The sequence below is a fragment of the Salmo trutta genome, unplaced genomic scaffold (genome assembly GCF_901001165.1).
Source record: "Salmo trutta unplaced genomic scaffold, fSalTru1.1, whole genome shotgun sequence".
Taxonomy (NCBI): Eukaryota; Metazoa; Chordata; class Actinopteri; order Salmoniformes; family Salmonidae; genus Salmo; species Salmo trutta.
The window spans coordinates 132,182-142,196 of record NW_021822795.1 but is presented as its reverse complement, the minus strand read 5'-3'; the positions used below and the strand labels follow the sequence as shown (position 1 = coordinate 142,196).

Genomic DNA, 10,015 nt, shown 5'->3' with positions numbered 1-10,015 from the left:
CCCTCCTCCAGGTAAAATAAGCCCTCTAGCCCATTAAAAAAAGTCGGACGTTTACATACACTTAGGTTGGAGTCATTAAAACTCGTTTTTTTACCACTCCACAAATGATTTGTTAACAAACTATAGTTTTGGCAAGTCGGTTAGGACATCTACTTTGTGCATGACACAAGTAATTTTTCCAACAATTGTTTACAGACAGATTATTTCACTTATAATTCACTGTATCACAATTCCAGTGGGTCAGAAGTTTACATACACTAAGTTGACTGACTTTAAACAGCTTGGAAAATTCCAGAAAATTATGTCATGGCTTTAGAAGCTTCTGATAGGCTAATTGACATCATTTGAGTCATTTGGAGGTGTACCTGTGGATGTATTTCAAGGCCTACCTTCAAACTCAGTGCCTCTTTGCTTGACATTATGGGAAAATCTAAAGAAATCAGCCAAGACCTCAGAAAAACTATTGTAGACCTCCTGTCACGGCTGTCGCCAGGATCGGACCAAAGTGCAGCGTGGTTGTAGTTCCACATTTCATTAAATCCGTGAAACTTTTGCAATACACAAAATAACTGAATTTACAAAAAACAACAAACCGTGATGCAGAGAGAAACAGACACTACTCAAAAGATAATAACCCACAAAAACCCAGGAAGAAAACCCCTACTTAAAAATGATCTCCAATCAGAGGTAACGAAGACCAGCTGCCTCCAATTGGAGACCAACCCAAAAAATCCCAACATAGAAATAGAAAAACTATAACGAAAACATAGAAATAGAAAAACATCAAACACCCCCTGTCACACCCTGACCTACTCTACTATAGAAAATTACATCTTACTAGGGTCAGGACGTGACAGTACCCCCCCCCCCCCCCCCAAAAGGTGCAGACTCCGAATGCAACATAACACAACAGAAACCACAAAACAAAAGGGAGGGTAGGGAGGGTGATAATTGTCTATGGTGGCTCAAATGATGTCCACATAACCTTAACCTCCAGCAGAGGAGGCGGCTTCGGTTCGGGGCGGAATCCTCGCTCCACCCGCTGATCCCTCCGCTTTAGTACCACCGGACCGTGGATCGTCGTTGGAGGAACCGTACTGTAGATCATCGCTGGAGGCTCTGGGCTGCAGGCCGCCGCTGGAGGCTCTGGACTGTAGGCCGTCTCAGGAGGTTCCGGGACTGTAGGCCGTCTCAGGAGGTTCCGGACTGTAGGCCGTCTCAGGAGGTTCCGGACTATAGGCCGTCTTAGGAGGTTCCGGACTGTAGGCCGTCACTGCAGATTCCGGACTGTAGGCTGTCACTGCAGGCTCCGTGCCATGGTTCATCACAACAGGTTCCGTGCCATGGATCATCACTGGAGGCTTTGTGCCATGGATCATCTCTACAGGCTCTGGGCCATGGATCATCCCTACAGGCTTCTTGCCATGAATCATCCCTACAGGCTTCTTGCCATGGATCATCACTACAGGCTTCTTGCCATGGATCATCACTACAGGCTTCTTGCCATGGATCATCCCTACAGGCTTTGGACCATAGATCATCACTGGAGGCTTCATTTGTGGAGCTGGAATAGGTCTCACCGGACTAGGGAACGTCGCTGGGAGTTCTGGACTAGGGAACGTCGCTGTAGGTTTCCTTCGCAGAGCTGGAATAGGTCTCACCGGACTAGGGAACATCGCTGGGAGTTCTGGACTAGGGAACGTCGCTGGAGGCTCCGGACTGGAGAGCGTCGCCGGAGGCCAGGTGCGCAGAGCAGGCACAGGGTATACTGGGTCGTGGAGGCGCACTAGAGATCTGGAGCTTATGGCTGGCACAACCCGTCCTGGCTGTAAAACCTCTGTAGCTGGACAAGCGCGAGGCGTTGTGACAGGTTGCACAGGTTTGTGTTGGCGAACTGGGGTTACCGTGCGTAGAGCTGGCGCAGGATAACCTGGGCTGAGAAGACGCACCGGAGACCAGGAACGCTGAGCAGGCATACTCCTTCCTGGTTGAATGCCAACTCTAGCACGGCACCTGTGAGGAGCTTGCACCGAGCGCACTGGGCTGTAGCTGCGTACTGGCGACACAGTGCGTATCTCAGCATAACACGGTGCTTGCTCGGACACTCGCCCCCCACAGTAAGCCCGGGGAGTTGGCACAGGTCTCCAACCTGACTCTGCCAATCTCCCCGTATGCCACCCCGCTGCCTCCCGCACTTGCCTCGCCGTTGGTATCGTGCCTCCTCTCGTCGCCGCTCTGCTCTCGCTGCCTCCACCTGTTCCCATGGAAGGCGATCCCATCCAGCCTGGATCACCTCCCATGTCCAGGATCCCTTGCCGTCCAGAACTTCCTCCCAGGTCCCAGTGCACTAATTAGGGAACGTAGTGCCATTTGGTCAAGATACCTAGCAACCCCAGAGGAGATGTTATACTTTTTACAATGTAGCCCACATGCTATGGAATCCCCCTATTAATAACAACAAACAAACATGTCCCTTGTGTGTTCCTATCTCTGTAAATCTATCCATTCTCATACTCTCTGGTCTTTAGAGGATATTAAACATTAACATCAAGTCACTAGTTTTCTATAAAACAATATAATAAAAAAATGCCTTTGAACATATTCCCTCTTCCTCATAGCCTGTCATCTCCAAGCCCAAATCAGTCTACTATCTCACCTGTGCTGGGAGGATTCTGGTGAGAGAGCTGACAGTGTTAAACACGCAGGTAACCATTCACACTGTTAACAAAAGCTCATCTGATCTTATTGGGAGAATTTCCTTATTTTGATGGCTGTACCCTATTACCCCTTTGACCTCACTGAATCTGGGAAACTAGTGCTTAACCAACGGTCAGCACCTGCAGATAGCCAATCACATTATTAGAGGGTCATAGATTATTAGTACTGTAACTAGCGGTACCTTGCCGTTATGGGCAGCAAATCGTTCAAAAATAATCATTTCATTCAACGCAATTCCCCTTCCTACAAATCAAAAATGTGTTAATCTGTTCATCTTTTTGGTCTCTATATAAAGCAATATTCTCAACTCTGGAGCATTTAAAAATCAAATCTGTGGAATCATGGCACTTGCTTTCTATTTAAAATATAATATTTCGATTTTGTGATTGGCCTACCCTGAACCCATGTTGTCCACATATAGGCCTATTTAAAAATGGCATAGGCATAGCCGCAGGAAGGCCTGGGGAAGATGTTTAGAGTTGGGGATGCTGGGAGGGACTTCATAAAATATGTATGTAGCCTAACTACAGACAGATTAGTCTTCTCATTTCAGGGGTAGTCATTTATTTTCCAAATTGTTTTTCCCATGATTGTATTTTGAAATATTGCAAAAGGCCAGGCTATTTTAGCTGCTGTTTTACTGACAGCCGCTACCCAACAGTCTGCTGTTTGATATTTGCTGCGCATGCTGCCCATTTTGCGGCGGGCTTACCGACTGTATACAATTCTGATTACGTTTACACACAATCCACAGCATTTTTTTTTACAGATGTATTGATCCTCTGAGGCTAAATTATGCTCTCTGGTATGGTATTTAGGGTTAGTTTAAGACTTGGGGGAAACAGGGCAGCGGGTCATGAGATAATGCAGTTAAAGATTTTACGCACCTGCCCATAGTTCATAGGCCATAAGTGCAGCAGCGCAGTTGATTGGATACCTTGGATACTGGCAAATCCTGCATGTTGCATGCATTTGTATTACTTTTGTGATGCATAATTGCCATGGTAATTTCAAATGTCTAGTCGATGAGCATTAGGGGTAATGTAGTCATTCTGATTAAAAAAATAGGCCTACAACTGCTTACACCATTTACACTATGACAGCTGAATCTCCTGTCGTAACCGTGCCATTCCAAACATATAAAACGGGAAAATAAACATAAATACAAAACACAGAGGAATATAAAATTGCCAGTGGTATGTAAGAGGACAACACACTTCTTTTGAGCCTAAAATGAAGAAAATCAGCACAAAATTTGAGAGATCGTCCCCCAGCTGAGAGGCTTACAGTGTTGTAGTATAGATAGTACACATTAACATGTCCCCTGTCTCTGATAAGAATAAGACATCAATATCAATAGCCTGGGTGTCAGGCTGTTTCTGCTCTCTTGCCAATTCCCTCGTTGCAAAATGGTATTGGCTTAACAATCCCATAAGGAGTTGTCAGAGAACTGAAACAGACTGGCACCCAGGCAATAACAATACTGCTTCATTAGCAATATTGGTTCAATAACAATCTGACATTCAAACTGACCTCTGTATTTCAAATGCCAATTGTCTTAGAATCTATCACTGCAGTGGCCTCCTCTTGTGATCCTCTCAATACTAGTCTGTCACTTCTATACCAGTGTATCATTCAAACTGACTCTTAAATTGATCCTGTCTTGTTCCTTAGTATGTGGATGAGGAGGTTGGGCAGTGGCCCTGTCTGGCTTTAATCCCTTGGTGTGGACCCTTGTGTGTTCCTTTCTCTGTAAGTCTATCCATTCTGATAGACACTGTTTTTTCTGGAGTTAAAATTATTTTCCTCTCAAGTAGTGAAATGAAATCATTTTAGAGTAATTATTACCAGTTAGAGTGGGACAAAAATGCAGATGAAATTCTATTGGCGTAAAACAGCATGACCACGCCCACTAATGCTGGTTACATTTAGATTTTGCCGCCATTGGCTATTTGCAAGTGTCTCGTGAATGGAAGGAGTGGACAGATCGAGAGTGTGGATCCGTCCAACATCACAAGTCATTCACAGAATTTCTTCATTTCTAAATTTAATTAGAATTCGAGGTAAGTTCATTGTATATAAATTAAAACTGTTGAAATATTACAACTAGCTAGCATTGTAGTCTTACTGTTACTGCACGATTTGCATAGTCAGATGCTAATGTGAGCATCTAGCTAGAGCTAATTAGCTAGCTACAGTAACATTAAGTTATACCACTTTTGGTGTTTTTGGACAGTATGTACGCTCAGAGGATCAGTGCATCACCTGTTTTACATTTTCAACAGAGCGGTATTAACTATTAACTCAGTAGCTAGCGGACTTTACTGACTACTGCCAGCAGGTTTGTCAGTGCGACATGTTTTACTCTGAAAAGCTGTTAGCAGACAGCGGCAGTTGGTCTGTGCTACGTGTGTTTCACCTAAGTTTAGAGCTATTAGACAGTTTTTCGCTGCAGTTTGGTCGGTGCAACACATGCGTTTTACGCTGAACTTTAGAGCTGTTACTCGTTGACAATTTTTAGCTGCTGTTTGGTCGGTAAAGCAGTTAGTACAGTATTTAGCGGCAGGCAGGTCGATGCAACACGTGTTTTACTCTAAACAGAGCACTGCTCTTGTCACGACTTCCACAGAAGGTGGCTCCTCTCCCTGTTCGGGCGGTGCTCGGCGGTCGTCGTCGCCGGCCTACTAGCTGCCACCGATCCCATTTTCCTTTTCGTTTGTGTCTCTGTTTTTTTCACACCTGTGTTCAGTTTAGTTGATTTCGGTGGGTTTATATACACCCCGCTGCAGGCTAGGCTTTGTGCGGGGTTATTTGTATTTGCTTGTAAGGGGTGCGTGCCTGCACCACGGGGTCGAGGTTTCTCCTCCGTGTGTGCGGTTTTTCCCTGTGGGTGGCGACTACGTTTGTGCGGTTTTTCCCATGTGTTTGTATTGTGCCTTTGGGACCGCCTGATTTTAAAAGTTGTGTGCCACTGGAACTTCTCTGCTCTCCTGCTCCTGATTCCTACACACCCCCCTCCTACTAGGAGGCCTTGTTACAGCTCTCTTGTAATTTGTACCTATTTGTGTTAATGCGATTTACATTTAACTTTCTCTTGTCATCAAGGATGCAGGCTGTACACTTGAAGTACAGGGATTGTCAGAAGTACATTTGTTATGAGGGGCAATTGACCTTCAATTCCTTTTTGGATTCCCCTAAAGTGTGCACTCCCCCTCATGTATTTTAAAGGAATTGACGGATGTGAGGAATATGGTGGGGAACTCCTTCCAGCCATGCTTGCACCAATCCAATGCTTTGAAATGCATGAGGGGAGTGAATGAGTGCACACTTCAGGAAAAGGAAAGAACAGGAATGCAGCCAGAGTAGAATTCATCCCACCCCTCTGTTCTTATTTATATGTATTACATATTTGACGTTTCATGATGATAGTTTGTGTCTTTATGATGTTGTGAAGTTTAACATGCCAAAGAAATTTCCCAAGCTTGGGATAATAAACATCTAATCTCCCTCTTCCCCCTTCAGTGAAGACGTCCCCATCTAAAAAGAGCCAAGCAGGGACCCAGGGGTGCCTACAGAGGGCCATACAGCCGGGTCCACAAACTCTCTGTTCTCCCAGCCCAGCAACAGCAGCCTAGGTGTTCCACACAGCACAGAGACCGAGAGAGGAGGGAGAGGGAGGAAGAGCCCAATGGTCGGCCAAAAGTCAAAAGATTTGTCCCCAACACAAACCGTCTATAAATTATAGAATCCAGACAAAATTAGGCAAATTAGACATTACCAGAGGTATATAGATAATCTTTGACATTACAAACTAACGATACATTACCAACTGACAAACAAGCAAGGAAAGTAACACCTTCCAGAATTAATTACATTTAGGCTAGTTCATAATTATGATGACAAGCCTGTTGCTAGCACTAGTGCTAAGGCTTAGGTAAATTGCTATAGAATGAATTGAAGCCTATATGTTCAAAATCAAATAACTTTATTTTCAGTTTAATGAGTAATAGAAGGGGTTCAGCCAGATAATGAGAATCAGCCATATATTGGTGGTGTCATGTAAATGGATCATAATGCAGAAACCACAATGTCAGCACACGATGTCTCTGATGGGAACTCATTTCATTAATGATATAAAGATGAAACTATGATGGCTGAAGAATTTAGCTAAGAACATGTCTCATTTAATGTATTGTCTTATTTTTAATTTGCTGCAGTGAATCTAAAGAATATTAGTAATTACATTGCCTATTAGCCTATGGTAATTTGGTATGTTATAGTTACTTCAGTACACAGCATGGTCAATAAGATGAAGGGAAATTATTTGGAAGTTGTGATCCAACCTGGAAGAAGTTGTCTGTTGGCAGTGAGCAATTTAAACACAAGCATCGTTTGTAAGGATGTTGAATTTTTTTACTATTGTGATTGCCCATTTCAGTGTCTATTGATGCTAGTGTGTTAAAATGTAGGCAAAATATGAAAAATAACTGGGATTTTGCAGTTTTCATTCAAACACTTTTTTTAAGTGGGGGATGGTCACTAAAATATCCCACTAGACAAGTTGTGGTTATACAATACACAGGGAACCTATAATAGCCTCACTTCCATTTGATTTGAGAGAGGGAAGCAGTCTGGTGGGCAGGAGTTCGGACTTAAAATGTGTGTGTTTCACAGCTGACCCAAAGGCCCTTGAAGTCCTAAAGCTGAGAGCTGAGCTACAGGCAGAAAAATACCAAAACGAAGAGCTGCTGGACACAATGACCACCATGAAAAGCCAGCTGGCATCCCTAAGAGGTGCATCATCTTTGAATGAACTTTAACATTTAAATAACAGTTGAGAATTAGTCTGTCCTAAGATTAACAGGTGGACTGGATTGTTATGAGTGTCATGATTTCAAACGCTACGTTACTCTTTTTACATAGTCATTGTGCCTGTTTGGAGATGGGGTTAGGGTTAAATAGTTCACAAATGTTATTGTTACTCTGTGTGTAGGGTCTGACCAGCAGTAGGCTACGTGCTGGAATCAGGCGGGGACTCCAGCAGCGAGGGGGAATCAACCAGGGGACTCGTCCTCATTATCTTCCTCTGTCTCTGAGGAGGAAAATTTCCCAAAGAAGTGAAGAGCCTGAGGGTGGGTGAAGAAACATTTTTACACAAACTACCCAATTGTACTACCTTACAAATTTGATTTTTTTTTTTTTGGGGGGGGGGTTTGTTCTTTTTTCTATTGCAGTGAAAACAGTGAATGGTGTTGTGCAGAGGTACAACCATAGCCGCAGGAAGTATAAATTGAAATACATTTGGCAAAATTATATAGTTACTCCCATCTTGCATTGCCGGGAAACCCGCGATTTAGGCAGCTTGTTGCATTGCCCCCATAGAAATAGAATCCATAGAAGGGTGTTGTAAACTTATGGGTACACTCAAAATGGCTGCATGTCCAGACTTTGTATTTATTATGGATCCCCATTAGCTGCATAGGCAGTTTTAAAAACATTACAATACATGCAGGGGCTACATGAGATTTTCTCAAGAGCAGTTCCTGAGGGGGACACCAAAAGTAGTGATGTAACACAGCCTACGTTGTAATATGTTAAATGTATATTTAGGAACCATAATTACTACAACTGGATAATTGATGGGTACAGTAGTTAACTGAAGGATTGTCTCAACTTGTTCAAATGTTTAAATCATTATAATACTTCTAGTACTAATAGTTATAGCAGTTTTCCTTATCAGTCCAGTATGTATGCAGGTGTTTGTATTTACAACCAGAAATACCAAGAAAGGCCACTAGGTGGCAATGGTACTGTACACTGTATGGGTGCAGTTTTCGTAAATACAATGAACATGATGTGATCTCATCTAAAAGAATCCATTGAGAACCATCGAAGTTGGTCTCCGTATTGAAATGACCTTTTCATTTGATTTTTTCTGATACATTTATATAGTCATTAAATATGTGCCACTGGCCTGAGTCTACTACAATAGCTTTACAAGAACAAAAAGCTCAAAATAAGTACAGTTCTAAAAGCTACTTCAATGAATAACCCAAATAAATCAACCAAAATATCCTTCAAAATACTTATTTATTGTTCAGTCAGTGTCTCAACTCTTCAAACAGCAGCTATGGACAAGTATGTCACACAAAGTATGCCATTTTAAATAAAATAACAAAATGAATAATTAGTAAGTGCACTGTCAAGTATTAAAAACGACTAAACAAAAGAACAAATATCATACTATACACCAGGGGTTCTCAAACGGGTCCGTGGCCCTGGTGTAATTGCAGTGGGGCCGTGTAATGAATGTATTCAGTACCACAAGGATTCCAGTAACTTTACATATAATATAGAGGGGGTGGAGGTCCCTGAGGACAGCTCAACCTTGCCTGCCTTGCCTCAAAATATGCAGGGGTTCCTGTACCTAAAAAAGGTTGAGAACCACTGCTATACACACTACTGAACAAAAGAACCAAACATATGTTTGCAGGTTTCAATGGATCCAACAAATTGCTGGCAGATATTTTCCCTGTAGACTGTCCAGCCTGTCTTTATGTACATTACAGACAACTATGCCGTTCAGTCTCTCTTGGCCCATGCTGGTCCGTAGCCAAGTCTTTAACCTACGGAGTGCACTGAAACTCCTCAGCCTCACATGAAGACACTGTTACCGCAAACAAAATTCTGATCAGCACCTCAACTTGGTCAACCAACCCCTGCACGTCCACTGGAAGCCTCTGAGGACCTTAACTGCCTCTCCACTACTGCTACAGTGGTATTTGTTGCAAAAGAGGGGCAACTGCACTGAAAAATAATCTATGTTCAGCTCAGGGTATTGATCTCTAGACTCATCCAACTCCCCCGTGAGAAGCGCTCTTTTCAACTTTTGCAGGACGTTTAGACTGTCCTTGTCAAAATGGTCGCCAAACTGAACCCCCACCATCCAACGCTTAAAATAATTCTGCCCTATAGTGATCTTTTTTCTTGTTGTTATTTTTTAATTAACAGTAACATGCAAAACATGAACATAACAGCTAGAGGGATTCCACAAAGAAATGAGAATTTCCAAAAATAATAATAATAATCCACATTATATCAATTCAAATACAGACATATAGCGAATACATTTTTTTTACATTTTGTTTTGTATACGTTTTAAAGACTAAATATTTTTCCAAATCAGATAAAAAAATTAAGGAAAGGGTTCACAAACTGCATTCACTGCTAACATCAGGTATATATTTAGAAATCAAGCTGTTACACGGATAGAATCTATGGATAATCTTAAAGGAGA

General features: G+C 42.6%; 1 long non-coding RNA gene across 1 annotated transcript; it reads left to right on the top strand.

Moving 5' to 3' along the window:
* Nucleotides 1–2,301: 2,301 nt before the first annotated feature.
* Nucleotides 2,302–10,015, top strand: LOC115184919 (uncharacterized). The gene is made up of 3 exons (XR_003874692.1): nucleotides 2,302–4,781; nucleotides 6,241–7,512; nucleotides 7,712–10,015. It is a non-coding gene; the product is annotated as an uncharacterized LOC115184919 (long non-coding RNA).